Source organism: Mandrillus leucophaeus, unplaced genomic scaffold (assembly GCF_000951045.1).
Source record: "Mandrillus leucophaeus isolate KB7577 unplaced genomic scaffold, Mleu.le_1.0 Scaffold223, whole genome shotgun sequence".
Taxonomy (NCBI): domain Eukaryota; kingdom Metazoa; phylum Chordata; class Mammalia; order Primates; family Cercopithecidae; genus Mandrillus; species Mandrillus leucophaeus.
The window spans coordinates 2,592,103-2,608,697 of NW_012102288.1; the positions used below are offsets into that span (position 1 = coordinate 2,592,103).

The window sequence follows — 16,595 nt, forward strand, 5'->3', positions numbered from 1 at the left end:
AGAAATCCTACCAGTAAGCCCATCACAAAGATCAAGGTTTACCTTTATAGAAAACAATGGTTGAAGCGTCTTTAAGGTTAAAAAAAAAAATTGCTAGACATCTCACCTGCCCTAGAAGCAGAGATGACACATGCTGTTATTTTAAAGGGCCTTGCTTACCTGCATATTACCTGTTAGGGCTTTCAGGTGCAATATGCCAATGATAGACCAGTGTGGGTGGCACTGTTCCCAAGGACAGAATAGAGTGAACTTTGATGTCTAGGCACTCAAATACTCCATAATAAAATGATAGTGGAAACTGGCACTCTTTTTTTTTTTCTTTATTTCTTCTTTTTTTTGAGACAGAGTCTTGCTCTGTCACCCAGGCTGGAGTGCAGTGGCGCGGTCTCGGCTCACTGCAAGCTCTGTCTTCCGGTTCACGCCATTCTCCTGCCTTAGCCTCCTGAGTAGCTGGGACTACAGGCACCCGCCACTATGCCTGGCTAATTTTTTAAATATTTTTAGTAGAGACGGGGTTTCACCTGTGTAGCCAGGATAGTCTTGATCTCCTGACCTCGTGATCCACCCGCCTCGGCCTCCCAAAGTGCTGGGATTACAGGTGTGAGCCTCCGCACTCGGCTGAAACCGGCACTTATTCCCATTGCCCAGGATGGAGTGCAGTGGCACCATCTCAGCTCATTGCAGCCTCAAATTTCCCAGGCCCAGGTGTTCCTCCTACCTCAGCCTCCTGAATAGCTGGGACTACAGGCAAGCACCACCATGCCCAGCTAAGTTTTTATATTTTTGGTAGAGATGGGGTTTCACTGTGTTGCCCAGGCTGGTCTTGAATTCCTGGGCTCAAGCAATCTGCCTGCCTCAGTCTCCCGAAATCCTGAGATTACAGGTGTGAGCCATTGTGCCTGGCCTGGCCCTCTTATTTAACCTTGTTTTGGTTGGCAGCAACATTGAGCCCAGGCTAAAGTAGACCATACATGTCGGACAGAGCTTATCTGCTTCAGTAGCCACTTGGTCAGTATTTGTTGATCTCTCAAACCCACTCAGTGTTGATCATTTGCCTGTGTTTGCCTCTGCTAAGGAATGTGGACCCTACAGAGACACGTGACAATACAGTTACCAGTAAAAAGACCCAGTAGGAATTATGAGGTATATATGCGAATCAACAGGTAGTTTATTATTATACCATGGGTATGGCTGTGTATGTTGCAGTTAGGTTCAGCTGCAGTGATGGACATGCCAAAATAATAGTGGTTTGAATAATGGGATCCCAAAACAAGGTAGAAGTGTGTATCTTTCATGAAAGGCAGGGTGGATGGGTCAGGGCTAGTATGACCCTGCGTAAATTCCTTGCTCATCATACGTCTGTCAGGCTTAGTGTGGCCTCCATCTTCCAAGCAGCAGGATGGAAGAAGAAACGGAAAGTAGAAGCGCGGATGGTGCTTTCTTTTACGGGAAGTTCCCAGAAACAGCCTCCAGATAACTTTGCTTATGTCTCATTGACTAGAATATCAACCCGTGGCTGCAGGTGGCTGGAAAATCTCATCTTGATTCTGGGTGGCCATGTGCAGCTACAAGTGCTGCTACTGTGTATAGAGTTTGGGCAAGAACCGACTGTCTGTGCCATAAGTGGTGGACGAGACCAGCAGTCCCCACTCACTTGGAACTGAGAGTCTGGGGGAAGGATAGTGACAAACAGATATTTACAGTGGCAAAGCCTCTGAGAGGTCTGCGAAGGTATGCCCTGCGAGTAAACAGGAAGGACACCTAAATCAGACTTGGAGGGTGGGGGAGGGGGTCAGGAAACGTTGCCTGGAGACTAAGCAAGAATTTCTGGACTGAAGAAATGGGCAGAGTATTGAAGCAAAGGCTCGGAGGCAAAGGGGGGCAGGTAGTTGGGCGTTGTAGGAGCATATGAGGAACAGAAAGTAGACCAGGAAAGCCAGAGGGAAACAGGGTTCTGATCACGTGGGCCCGGGGGCCACAGGGACGGGTTTGGTCATTTTCCCAGGAGTCTTTAACTGGTTTCTGGAGGTGAGTAACCTAGACAGGTGCTTTAAAGGGGTGAGGAGCAGCACAAGACTAGAGGCGGGAAAGATCCACTAGGAGAGAGTGTACTAATCTGGTTGGGAAATGATGGTGGTTTCAACTACATAGTGACTTTGGGGGTCAAGAGAAGTGGATGCAAATCCTGTAAATCCCATAGAGCTTGGAATTTAGAAATAATTTGGCTTTTTCACGTTATAGGTGATGAAACCAAGAACGAGAATTTAAATGGCTCGCCCAGAGTCACACAGCTAGCTGTAGAGCAGCACCAGATATCATTTCTCTGTCTAACCCTTTCCTTTATGTCACTGTTGAATGTGCTAATTTGGGAGAACAGGGAGGGCATTGTGGGCATTTTGGAGCCAGCAACAGGACCTGAATCCTAGTGTCCATTGCAGAGGGAGGAGTCCACCCTGCTTTGGCGGCTAGATTCCTGGGAAGGTTATGGGGCAGGTCACAGAAATGAGGGAGTTGGAAAAACGAGGTGTGAGAGGATGATGGATTCAATTTTTGGTTTGTTGATTTTGAGATTCAGGACCGCCATCTGTAGGTGGAGAGAGATCAGATGGAAACTGGTCCTTGAGATTGGAATTGGGGATGCAGGATTGGGTGGAATTGGTCAAAACTTTTCTATACCCTTTCTTTGAATTTCTCCAGTGAAAGGGACTCAGCACCTCTGTTTTTGAGTCCAGTGTGTCATGTATCTTAGAATTAAGAGATTTTTCCAGTGTTTAGCCATGAATGACTTTTGCTGCAATTTGAATTCTGTGTACCCTCAAAAATTTAATAAAAATAAAATAGGTTAACACTTAAAAGTAAATTAAAATAAATTAAGTAAAGACAAAGTTATATGGCCCTCCCTTGCATATTTTACCCTGTGTTGCAGATCTTCTCAGGAGCCTCTCTGGCTCTGGTTGGTCTCTTGGTCCAGACTGTGGCCTCTGTCTCCTGGGTTTTCATACTGTAGGATTTCTCCAACTGAGTTTGGCAGGCTGGAGCCCCAAACAGAACTTGATGACTTGTGCTGGAAAAGGGGAAATGGATGCTACTTGCTATAACATGTTAACTTCTGTTTTTAAAATGTCATTTTGGCATCAAACACTTTTTTGGACTTGTTTACATCTTAAGAGTTTTGGTTTCAGAAGTTTTTTGTCCTTTGTAATTAACTTGGTTGCAGTGATTGAAGTATAGCCTATTTCCTGGGAAGTGGGAGAGAAACAATTTCAGAGCAACTGTAGAACATACTGACATTAGAGATTGTTTTCTAGGATACCATAGACAGGGAAGTCAATAGACAGGCAACATGGTATCATAGTTGTTTTATCTCTCGCTGGTCACTGTCTTTCTACCTAATGTTGTTTCACCATGGAATTTGAGCTTACAGGTGAAAAAGACTTTCAATGAATACTGCACCAAGTATAATTTAAAATTTTTAAATCCTATATAGATATGGGGCATGACTAATAGAGTAATGACTTCCATAAACCACACATGAAAACTGCTTTAATTATCATTATCATTACTTTTATTCTCCAGAAAGGGAAATAAGGTTAAAACAAGAGATCCCATTCATTTTAAGTTGACCAGTTAAATTTCTTGTTCTCCCTTCCCTTTGTCCTTTGATTTGATAAAAATAAGATTTATGTGTGCTAAATTGTAAGTATTCATTTACATTATTCAGTATCCGTATAAGACAAAGCCTGTGAAAACATAAACCAAGTGCAGCACGATTTAAAACAGAGGGAGGAGACAGTCTTGGTCCTGTTCTTGATGCCCTGCCCGTTACTAACGTCTCAGCTGTACTGTCCACTATAAAGTCATGATTTTTTTTCCCCATTCTTCAGATCAAGTTGGTTTCCTCTAATGAGACAGTCTACCTCGTTTCATAGGCATTTATCTGTAATGTCTTCCAAACTAAGAAAGCAAACAGCAAGCATTTTGTTGGGAGAAACCTGCAAGTGTCTGTTCTGTGGCTGTGAACTAATGATCTTTCAGAGGTGTAGTTTAAAAGCACTGAGTTTCTTCGTGACACATGAGGATATGTAATGCACCTTTATAGCAGGTAAGTGTTGAGGTTCACACGGGATTAACACTCTCTTTAACACTGTTCTCTTGCAAAGCCATACCCTTCCTAACCCTGAGAGGCATGCTGGGAGAGGTGGAATGTCACTCCCAGATTCTTATTTTAGAGAAGGGAGTGTCATGTAATTTTCTCCCTACCTTACTTATTCATTCTCTCCCCTCTCCCCCTTGCTGACCTCCTTTTCTTCCTTCAGCCAGCTCTTTGCTTTAAGGAGTCAGCTGAGCTTAGGGCCACATAGTGGCCCAAGCCACCCTGTAGCTGTACCCTTTTGGGGAGGGCAGCTTTTGTGTTTTTGTAAAGTTTTGAAGAACCTCTTCCATGATACAGTTTGAACTGATTAGCAAACAGAGCCAAAGAAACTAGTACCTGATGAAAACTGACTGACATGGTAGGCAAATGGAAAGTTTGGTTTCCAAAAAGCGTGTGTTGTGGCAAGTTGAAGTCAGAAAAATGAATTTTTGACTTTCATTCTGAGTGATCACTCCTCTACGCACTCCCTTTTCTCTTTCTCTCCTTGTCCTCTGCATTTCACTCCCTCTCCCTTCTCTCTTCACCTCTTTTCCCTCCTCCTCCTTTGTATGTGTGTGTTTGTATGTATAACAACACTTCAGCATTTATGTAGTGGTTGATAATTGAATACATTCTATTTGCAGTACTACCTAATGTGATTTAACCACAAGAAACTTGCTTCTCTCATTATTTATGATTTTAAATTTTAGTTTTTGGTGATTAAGCTCCATGAGGAGCGTCCTCATTTGGAAGGAAAGTTAGTATCATGCTGTGACTAAAGAAACTGTTTTTATGCCTACCAATAATGTGAAAATCAGCTCACCCCTGTTTGGCTGATTGGGTCGAATTTCTCTTAATACCATACTAAATGTAACTTGACGAGTTAGTAGGGAACTGGTAACAGCTTATTGCACAGAGTACTTCTAGTTATTGATGTAGTTTGGGTGTTTGTCCCCTCCAGGTCTCACGTTGAAATTTTATCCCGTGTTTGAGGTGGGGCCTACTCGGAGGTGTTTGGGTCATCGAGATGAATCCCTCATGAGTGACTTGGTGTCGTCTCATGGTAAAGAGTTCATGTGAGATCTGGTTGTGTAAAAGAGCCTGGCATCTCTCTCTTGCTCTTCTTTCTCTTGCTTCCTCTCTCACCATGTGACACTCTTGCTCCTCCTTCACCTTTCACAGTGCATAAAAGCTTCCTGAGGCCCCACCAGAAGCAGATGCTGGCACTGCTGCTTTGTGCAGTCTGCAGAACTGTGAGCTACAATAAACCGCTTTATAAATTACCCTGTCTCAGGGATTCCTTTATAGCAACACCAAACAGACTAATACAGTTACAATATATTTAGTGTAAGATTTATTCATTATTATTAGCTTATTTCCAAAATGACCATTTTAACAAACTTCACATATTTGAGTGTTAGGTTTTTAAACTCTGTGTACTCCAAGTTTCATTTAACTGCTAAAGGACAAGTTTAGTCATACACTGCATAACCACATTTTGGTCAGTGATGAACTGCATATATAATGGTGGGTTTCTGTAAGATTATAATGGAACTGAAAAATTCCTCTTGTCTAGTGAAGTAGGGGTCATCTTAATTTCCTAGGGCAGTGTATTAGTCATGTGTTTGTGGAGATGTTGGTGTAAACCTACTGCACTGCTAATTCTATAAAAGTATCACACATACAATTGCGTACCATATACGGTGCTTGATATGGATAATAAACAACTATGTTACCGGTTTATGTATTTACTATACTTTTATCATTTTAAAAATGTTTATTTATTTTGGAAATGGGATCTCGCTCTGTCATTCATCTGGAGTGCAGTGGTGTAATTACAGCTCACTGCAGGCTTGATTTCCTGGGCTCATGCAGTCCTCCTACCTCAGCCTCCAAGTAGCTGGGACCACAGGTATGTACCACCATGCCTAGCTTTTTAAATTTTTTATTGAGATGGGGTCCCACTGTGTTGCCCAGGCAGATCTTCAATTCCTGGGCTCCAGCAGTCCTTCCACCTTGATCTCCCAAAGTGTTGGTATTAACAGGCATGAGCCACTATCTGTCATTATTTTAAAGAGTACTCCTTCTGCTTACCAAAAAAATGAAGTAATTGTGAACCAGCTTCAGGCAGGTCTTTCAGGAGGTGTTCCTGAAGAAAGCATTGTTATCACATATTATTGCCCCTGAAGGCCTTCCAGTGGGACAAGATGTAGAAGGGAAGGAAGACAGTGATATTGAAGACCCTGCGTAGGCCTAGGCTAATGTGTGTGTTTCTGTCTTAGTTTTTAAGGAAAAGTTTTAAAAGAAAAATTTACGGAATGAGTGTAAAGAAAATAATTTTTTTTGCAGCTGTGCCATGTATTTGTGTTGTGTTATTACGAAAGAGTCAAAAGTTAAAATGTAAAGGTCTGTAAAAGCCATGAACAGTCGCATGCACCTGTAGTCCCAGCTACTCGGGAGGCTGAAGAGTCAGGATCACTTGAGGTCAGGAGTTCGAGGCTGCAGTGAGCTGTGATTACACCTGTGGATAGCCCTGCTGGGCAACGTAGACTGTGTCCCTAAAAAAAAAGTTTACAAAGAAAAAAATGTTACCATAAGCTAAGGTTAATTTATTATTGAGGAAGAAAAAATTTTAAAATGAATTTAGTGTAGCCTCAGTGTAGTGTTCAGCCTCATTGTAGTATTTATAATGTCTACAGTGTGCAGTAATGTCCTAGGCCTTCACAGTCATTCACCACTCACTGACTCACCCAGGGCAACATCTGTTCATGGTAAGTCCCCTGTACAGGTGTATTGGTTTTTATTTTTTATATTCTACTTTTATTATACCTTTTCTTTGTTGAGCTATACAAATACTTGCCACGTGTTATGGTTGCCTACAGTATGCAGTATAATAACATGCTGAACAGGTTTGTAGCCTCCTAGGAGCAATAGGTTGTACCACATAGCCTGCATATGTGGTAGGCTGTACATCTGGATTTGTATAAATACACTCTATGATGTTCTTATGATGAAATCGCCCAGTGACACGTTTCTAAGAATGTATTGCCATTGTTAAGTGACACATCTGTAGAGACTCTTTATTTTTAAAGTGTATTTGGGATATTTGCCATTAAGATAAGAAGCTAAATATGTAATTTTTTTTAGAAATAAAATCTTACAGAGGAGGAAAATTCTATGTGCAGTTTTTAATACAACAGCTCTCAAACTTTTTGGTCTGAAGACATACTATTCTCTATCTTTTTTTTTTTTTTTTTCCTGAGACAAAGTCTTGCTCTTGTCCCCCTGGCTAGAGTGTGATGGCCTGATCTCGGCTCACTGCAACCTCTGTTTCCTGGGTTCCAGCAATTCTCCTGCCTGAGCCTCCAGAGTAGCTGGGATTACAGATACCTACTACCACACCTGGCTCATTTTTCTATTTTTAGTAGAGATGGGAGTTCACCATTTTGGCCGAGCTGGTCTCGAACTCCTGACCTCAGGTGATCCGCCTGCCTCAGCCTCCCAAAGTGCTAGGATTACAGGCGTGAGCCACTGCACCCGGCCGACGTACTATTCTTAGACAAAATGGCCTGAGAGAAAAACATTTGAAAAAGCAAAAGGAAAAAAAGATAAGATTTGTACTATTAAATGTTACTGAGAAACTCAAAAGCTTTTGTTTATGTGGATTACATCTATTGGTATTTACCTTATTAGAAATCAATTTTAAATTGTTTTAAAACAATTATGAAAACATTTAAAAATAACCTATTGTATGATAATAAAGTATATATTTTTCAAAATATATTTCAAAATATAAAAACGTATTTTTCAAAACTTTTGGTGACAGTGAAGAAGTAATCCCTTAGTAGTAGTAGTATGAAAATAGTTTCCATCTTACCGAACTCCTGAAAAGGGCGTGGGGACTTTCAGGGATGTTTGGACTACTCTTTGGGAATCCCTGTAGTAAGTCCTGTTTGTAGCTTTTTTTTTTCTTCTTTTGAGGTAGAGTCTCGCTCTGTCACCCAAGCTGGAGTGCAGTGGTCTGATCTCCCCTCCCTGCAAGCTCTGCCTCCCGGGTTCACGCCATTTTCCGGCCTCAGTCTCCTGAGTAGCTGGGACTACAGGTGCCCGCCATCACGCCCGGCTAACTTTTTTATATTTTTTGTGACTTTTTTGTATGGAGTTTCACCATGTTAGCCAGGATGGTCTTGATCTCCTGACCTCATGATCCGCCTGTCTTGACCTCCCAAAGTGCTGGGATTACAGGCGTGAGCCACCATGCCCAGCCATTTATTGCATTTTTAAAGAAGGACCACCTTTCTCCTTAGTTATAAAAACATTTTTCCTTCTTGCTTCAGCAGCCATTGCCTTCTGTTTCCTTCTGCCTGAATAAATTTCGTGATTTATGCCACAGGCTCTATGTGTGTCAGCTTCACTTGTGAACTTCACCAGGTGGACTGGTTTTGGTCTTTTTATCAATTGAACATATCTGTAAGGTACTCTGTGTAGATAGGACAGTATTTAAAAGCAAGCTCATGTCCTCTTAACAACACTGGTCGCTTGCTTTAATGCCCTATGAGAAGACTGTAGTGGTCAATTTTTAAAATAAAAACCCACAACAGCAAGGAGTAAATGAAGAGATTAAGGTCTCAGTGTAGCATTAATCGCTTTTTAGATGTTCATTTTATTTTTTTAATTCATCCCTTTTTCTTTGTTATCTATACATTACAGTATTTAGGCTTCCAGACTAGCAGCCTTTTGGAATAGTTTTAAAATAGCTGATTTCTTTTTTGTTCCTGTCTATTGTATAGATACTACTGGACCTTTTTTTTTAACTGTTGATTTTGGATAATGCCTTTGTTTTAATAAAAAATTGCTGCATCATGTCCCACATCTCCATCTTGTTTTATGTAACCATTTAACCTTTAATTCTATGTGTTACAAAAAGATTTCCTCTGGCCTTTTTTTGTATAATGTCAAATCAACTAGATCTTTACTTTGGGGACTGTAAATAGAGCAATAGCCTCCTCTTGATTTTACTCTAAGGAATTCTTTTAAGATTTTTATAACCTTAGATTCTTTGATACGTGAATTGGGTACCAGTACAGTTGAGCAACTCTATTTCCAGATGCTCAGATTTTTTTAAATGGGATATATTTTGCACTATCCAATATAGTAGTCACTAACTACTACTAGTTTTTGAGCATTTGAAGTGTGATTAATATAACTAAGAAACAATTTTTAGTTTTTCATTTCAGTTTACTTAAATAGCTATTTGTGCCCTCGTCTGTCTCATTGGGCAGTGCAATGCCAAGGGTATCTGGCAGTTTGTTTTTATATTTGTAGGTTCATTCATTCATTTTAAAAAGTGGAGGCTATTGATAATTGGCTGACTTTTATGGGGTCTTGGGATTGTTGTAGATGAGATTTGAGGGGAAAATAAAGTTCAGGGAAGGATTTTTAGGTTGAACACTGGAGCAGATTTGTCAGCAGAAAAAAAGGATCCAGTCGAGAGAGGAAATGGAAGGTAAAAGGCAAATGGGAGATGAATAAATTCTTGAAAGAAATGGGAAAAGATCCAGAGTATAAGCAGAGGGATGGAAAGATCTCTGTGAATTGGGAGGGTGAAGAAGGACTTTTAAAAAAGTTATTTGAAATTTTTCAATTGAAGTGTAATTTACATAATATAAAATTAGCCATTTTTAAGTGTTCAGCTTAGTGGCATTTAGTACATCCACAGTGCTGTTTGTGGCAGTCACCTCTAATTCCAAAACATTTTCACATCCCCAAAGGAGACCACTGCCAGTTAGCAGCCACTTGCCATTCTCCCCTCTCCTAAGACCCTGGCAACCACCAATCTGCTTTCTGTCTCTATAGATTTGCCTATTCTGAATATTTCCTATAAATGGAGTCATACAATATGTGACTTCTTGTATCTGGCTTCTGTCACTTAGCATAATGTTTTCAAGTTTCATCCACCCCTGTTGTAGCATGTGAAGAGTGACCATTGAAGGAGGAGGACTTTTAAGGGATTCATAGGGACTGTCCAGATCTCAGCAAAACATCAATTCTGCTTGTTGGATTTACGTAGCAGAGGCGCCACAGGGGTAGGTTGGGCATCAAGAGTATTTGTGATTGTAGGTTCCAGCCTGAGCAAGGAGGGTGGGGACAAAGATCTGCTTTGGTGATGGCAGATTGCCTGCTAGGGAAGGCAGACAGGAGGAGTTAGTGGATAGAAACTTGTCATAAGAGGGAGCAGAATGTCCTGTTTCAAAGGATTTGGGTTCATTTGGGGTCCTAAGTTAGAGAATGCATGTGGAAACATGAGCTCATCTAAAGTAGGGTCATCTCATCTGTCACCCATAACTGTCTGCTGCAGTAGTGGCAGACACAGTTTCTAAAGTTGCAAGCAAGGTGAAAAGCTCTGTAATCTTGCCCTGCTGGGTAATGGTGCCGAGCGCCTGTTGTGAGTGCCTCCTGCTCTGCTGGAAGCAGGGTGGGGGAAAGCAGATCTTGGGTTTTTTTCTGCTTTCTCGTGAAGGCCAGTATGGCTGAGTCACCATACTTTCTGGTGCTTAGGGCAAAGCTGCTTTCCAGCCTCACAGTCATCCCACAGATATATAATGCCTCAAGGACTTAGATGTTAACCACAGGTTAAATAATTTGTATTTGGGGTATGATTAGAATGTACACAGAGGGACCTAACCTAGTCTGGGGCTCTGCAGGAGGAATCAGGGAAGATTTCTCTGGTGTGCACAGATAAGGGGGAAGTAGGACAGGAGGGGAAGGGAGTTTTCTCTGCTAGGGAGCTGCTGGAATCAAGGACACACTGCAGAATGTGAAAAGGAAACAGGTGGGGTTGGGGGCAGTGAGCAGGAGGGGAGGGCAGAAGTTGGGCTAGGGAAAGCAGGTGTGGGCCTGGGTGTGAAAGGGTCTCTAAGCCAGGTGAGGAATTGTAGGCTGTATCGAGAGAGCAAGATGACAAAAGACGTCAGGCAAGAGTGGCCCCACTGGTTTTGGGAGTTAAAAAGAACTCAGTTGCAATGTGGAGGTGGATAGAAGGGGGCAAGAATGAGTGCCTGAAAGCCAGCTGAGAGTCCACAGGAAAGAAAATGGGCCTTGGTGGTGCAGCTAGGAACACGTGGATATTTGTAAGATGCTCAAGACAATAGCTTCAACGGGCTAAGAGATGACTGAGTTATTCTGATACCCTACCCCTTCTGTCTGCTGTGCCCTTTCGCACCTCCATATCTCTTCATGCTGTGCCTTCTGCTTGAAATATCCATCAATCATTTTGCCTTCTAGGACTTCCACCCTGCAAAGTCCTTAATAACCTGGCCAGATGCCACTTGCATGAAGTCTTCCCTGATGCTGTGTCCAGAGTTAATTCATTTAACAAATATTTATGGAGCATCCACGTTTTAATGTGCCTTAAATCATTGCTGACTTGGTTTTCTGGTCAAGCAACGAGTGGAATGTTTAACATATGCCAGCCAATTAACATGGCTGCTTAATAAAGTTGAGGTAAAATTTGAGACACCTTTCAGGCCTACCAAGTGTCACAATTCTTCCCAGATTGTGGCAGCCCACTCCTGCTTCCAATTCTTGAGTAGCAATTTCCTTATTTCTTTCCCCTGCTCCTTGGCCTACCCAAACCTACCAGTCTCTTAAGTGACACTGGAAGTCCCCTTTCTCTGGTGAAGCCTCTCCCTGGGTCCCAAGCCTGGATCTCCCTCCTGAGTACAGCCCTCGGCCCTGTGACTCTCCGTCTCTGACTGGGTTCTGGTGAGATATTAACTTCTCATGTGAGTCTAGTTCTTTTGGACGGTCAGAAACTCAGGCTCACTCCACCCAGAAGAGTGCTTCTGAATACTTGACAGGCATAAATATTTACGGGGTGGGGTATCACATCACTTTCATGGTTTTCCATAAATGATAGGTAAAATACGGGCACTTTTTAAAAAAAACATTTGGACATAAGTATCAGATATTTGGCTTACGACACACAGTAGTGGGTATCTTAAGCCTAGAAGTTGTGTTTTAGATCGAAGAATCATACATGATTCTCTTTGGCTATATTTAACCATAAATTGTCCTGTCCTTGGATAGGACATCTAGACACATGTGAAGTGGTCATTAGTAAATCGAGTGTGAAACATGTGGCAATTTGGAGAATAAATTGTGAAGCAACCTCCCTGAAAACTTACCGGTAGGATGGGACATTCATGTTAGCGAGTGAGCCTAGGGTGTTGGACAGAGTCAGGGAGACCAGGTGACTTTTAGCACAGTGCTTTTCTACCTTGTTTCAGTCGAGATGGAACAGGGTTATCAGTGTCCAGAAAAAAAAGTCCTTGGCCTCAGGTTAATCTGTACGACCCAGCCATTGAAGAGAGTGGGGTGCTTATTTATGCAGTATCTCCCTATGCCTTTTCTAGTGTTTGCATATCTCTCCACAAGTTTCTTCTGTCAGACCTCAAGCTAATTCTTTTCCTTTTTGATATGCTTTGGAGATGAAGAAATTCTGATTTTTTTTGGTATGATAGCCCATTCCTCTGCTTTCTCTCTCAAACTAAGACTAGTTATCCCAGAGTCATTGCTATAGACCAGTTCTGCCCTCCTTCCTGATTCTATTTCTTTTTTCCTTTTTTTTTTTTTTTTTTTTTGAGACATGATCTCCCTCTTGTCCCCAGGCTGGAATGCAGTGGTACCATCTTGGCTTACTGCAGCCTCACCTCATGGGCTCAAGCCATCCTCCTGCCTCAGCCTCCTGAGTAGCTGGGATGGCAGGCACACACCACCGCACCCAGCTAATTTTCCTATTTTTTGTAGAGGTGGGGTTTCTCCATGTTGCCCAGGCTGGTCTCAAACTCGGGGGCTCAAACAATCTGCTTGCCTCGGCCTCCCAAAGTGTTGGGATTACAGGTGTGAGCCACTGTGCCCGGTCCCCGATTCTTTTAACTCTACTTAATCCATGTTTTTAAATGTTATTTGTAGTTATATAAACTTATGTAATCACTATCCTTAGAGATCTGTAACTGTTTTTCTTTTTCTTTTTTTTTTTTTTTTTTGAGACAAGAGTCTCGTTCTGTCTCCCAGGCTGGAGTGCAGTAGAACAATCTCAGCTCACTGCAACCTCCACTTTCCAAGTTAAAGCAATTCTCCTGCTTCAGCCACCTGAGTAGCTGGGATTACAAGCGTGTGCCACCATGCCGGGCTAGTTTTTGTATTTTTAGTAGAGACAAGCTTTCACTATGTTGACCAGGCTGGTCTTGAACTCCTGACCTCAAGTGATCAGCCTGCCTCAGTCTCCCAGAGTGCTAGGATTATAGGCGTGAGCCACTGTGCCCGACCCATAACTGATTTTCTTAAATGCTGCATATCCATATTTTAAAAGGCATATGGGAAAAGCTTGTTGCTTATCCTGGCTTTAGAAACTGACTAGTATTGGGCTGGGTGCAGTGGTTCATGCCTGTAATCCCAGTACTTTGGGAGGCCAAGGCGAGTGGATCAACTGAGGTCAGGAGTTCGAGACCAGCCTGACCAACATGGAGAAACCCCATCTCTACTAAAAACACAAAAATTAGCCAGGTGTGGTGGCGGGTGCCTGTAAGCCCAACTACTCTGGAGGCTGAGGCAGGAGAATTGCTTGAACTCGGGAGGGGAGGTTGCGGTGAGCCGATATCATGCCACTGCACTCCAGCCTGGGCAACAAGAGCAAAACTCCATCTCCAAAAAAAAAAAAAACAGAAAGAAACTAGACTAGTATTGGACATGGTAGAGCCATTTCTCATTCCATGAAGTTTCTATTTGAGATTTTTTTAGTCATAGCTTCACTGAGATCATGTTATCACTGTATTTGCTTTTATGTCATGTCTAGGCAGGCCTACTACCTGAGAATTAACATGACCTTGTTTATTCTGTTTCTAGGATGCCAAAATCTGATGATTCATTTGAATGGGGAAGAAAAACCAAATTATGTGTCACATAAGCATTGTAATTCATGTAACCATAGACTCACTGACGTTCTATTTTTTACACCATTGTTTTGGTGTTAGGTTGTCTTGGACATAAACTGTTCCTCACCTAAATCTTAGACTTCTACTTGGGACCCAGTAGTGTGTTACAGGTATCTGTAGGTTGCTAGTTTGATGCATTTTTGTATTTTCCTAATAGAGTTAAATTTAGTCTAATCTCAATATGATTGACAGTTAAAAGTGCAGGTTGTGGAGTCAGCACCCAGGGTTCGAATCCCATTTTCCAGCAAGTGCAGGCTCGGTAACTGAGCTTATTGAGAAGATTAAATTAAATAGTGCATGTGAAGTGCATGGTATGATGCTTAGCACACATTAAGTGTTCAGTGTTAGCTACTATGATTATTATCCTTGGTGTGTTTTCTATTTTTAATGGTATTATGGTCCTGCAGCAAGGGACTCAATAAAGGAAGAATATTATGGTTTCATAATGAAATCCTTTTAACTCATTAGTGAAGCATTACAGTCTGTAATGATGCAAGCTTTGTTTGATGCTCTAACAATTTAGGCCAGAGTTAATGCCATTTCATCCTGTTAAACCTTGGATAGCTTATCTTAGTACTTGCCCAATGTTTTGCTGGTGGAGTCTTCTTATTCAGTGTGACATAATTCCCAGATAGTGGGCTGGTTGTCCTCCTGAGGATTTTAATGCCCAGGTAGGAGTTGGTTGATTCTAAATGGAAGCTGTTGTGTTTTATGCTGTTTGTTTATTCTGGATGTGGTGATTGAACCGAAAAGTGCAGGCAAGAGAACTCTTTGGGGTTTCTCATTTGTGTCCTGTGACATGAGTATGAAATCTCTCTGTGAGAGAGTAAAAATATTTTTCCAACTGCTCACTTAGTACCTCCACATGGGATTGGAAAAATCAAGCTGTTTTATGCTGCTTTATTGACAATAATAACAACAACATAAACCAAATTTGGCTGACTCAGCTACTGAGTTACAAAAATAGCCTGTCTTCTATGAAATGTTGTATATATAATTAAACAACAGGAAGAGTCTTCTTACTTCAAGTTCTTAAATACTTTAAAATTTGGCTTTTTTAAAGGTAGTTTTGTGCCTCTCTCACAAGAAGTGAATTTTTCCATAGTTTACAGGGTTCCTGTAAAGCTGTGGATGGGTTTGTAGGTTCAGTTTTTTAAATGACAGTCCATGTCCCCAGACAGAATAGATATTTAACAAATGTTTGAAATGTGCTTTTTAAAATCCATACTTGTTCGCAGGGATTGCTATTGTTTATGTGAAGCATAATACTTCTTAGAGGTTTTAAAAGTTGGTAACTAGACTTAGCTCCTTGGATTGAGGGGGAGTTTTTGTGGAATGCAGACAGTTGTATTTACTATGTATTAATAACCTGAGAGAAAGAAAGGCTCCTAACATAGGTGACCTGTTAACAAATACCAGCTTATGTTCACAGATTAATCCTTAGGCAAGCAGAGCACACACAGAATTTGCCATTTCACTTTTCTCTTACCAGTGTTAGCCAAAATGGCTCTTTATTTACATAGATTTTCAGTGTATGTATTTAGTGTTTATTTATTCAGCTGTTGGAATTTCTGTATGATTTATATTTCCAACATACTTGTATAGTGTTTTACGTTAGACTAAATTAATGAAGAATTTTTTTCTTCATGAGGTTGTCCAGTTATGGCAATGGTGCAGTTATATAGGCTGTTTACATAGCCCTTGCTTGTGGAAACATTAATAGATAAAAATGTTTTGAAAAGGAATTTTGCAATGCATTCTAAGACTCTTTGACCTAATTGGCCAATTTCTGGGAGTCTCACTATGGAGATACTTTAATATACAGCTAAAGTGTTATGTGTAAAGATGTTTATTGCAATATTATTTAAACATAGTGAAACCTTGGAAACATTAAATGTCTAATATTGGAGGAATAAATAAAAGTATTTGTATAAATGTTGCTTCAGAAGTCAAATTAGGTTCATGAAAATGATTGCTGGCAGACTTCGTGCAGGTAGATGATCCAAATGCGGAACCGTGGATAGTGATGCGCATGATACCTGCAGGACTGACCCTGCTCGTGGGATTTAACCCTCTTGTCACAGGTAATGTTATTTGGAAATGTCTCTGCAGTACACATACTCTTTGGTATGGCATAGTGTCAACTCCGAGTATGACCTCTTGCTACATACCCAACAGAACATCTTACGTAAGGAAGAAGGCAGGGATCTCTTGTCTGGTGATTATCACAAGCATGGATGAGTTTCTGCAGCAGTTCATCAAAGAATCCAGTTGGTGGAAGGATTCAGTTGGCTATTGCCATTGTAATTGCTTTTTCCCCGTTTTTCTCTTGGGTCTCCATATACATAAATAAGGAGAGGTGATCCTTCTGGCCACCTTACTGCAAGACAGTAGTTTAAATGAATTCAAGAATCCTGTTTTTAAAGTGAATGTTTTCTATCATTTAAAAAAAATAAACATTGGGATAA

The 16,595-nt window shown here is 41.3% G+C and overlaps 1 protein-coding gene across 1 annotated transcript in view; it reads left to right on the top strand.

The window, feature by feature from the left end:
* The first annotated feature begins 1,897 nt into the window (after positions 1 to 1,897).
* The window catches only part of ELOVL5 (ELOVL fatty acid elongase 5), a 63,369-nt gene continuing 48,671 nt past the window's right edge, over positions 1,898 to 16,595 (top strand). The window contains exon 1 of the mRNA XM_011981292.1: positions 1,898 to 2,028. The gene's annotated coding sequence lies outside the window, so the exon portion shown is untranslated. The remainder of the gene's footprint in view (positions 2,029 to 16,595) is intronic.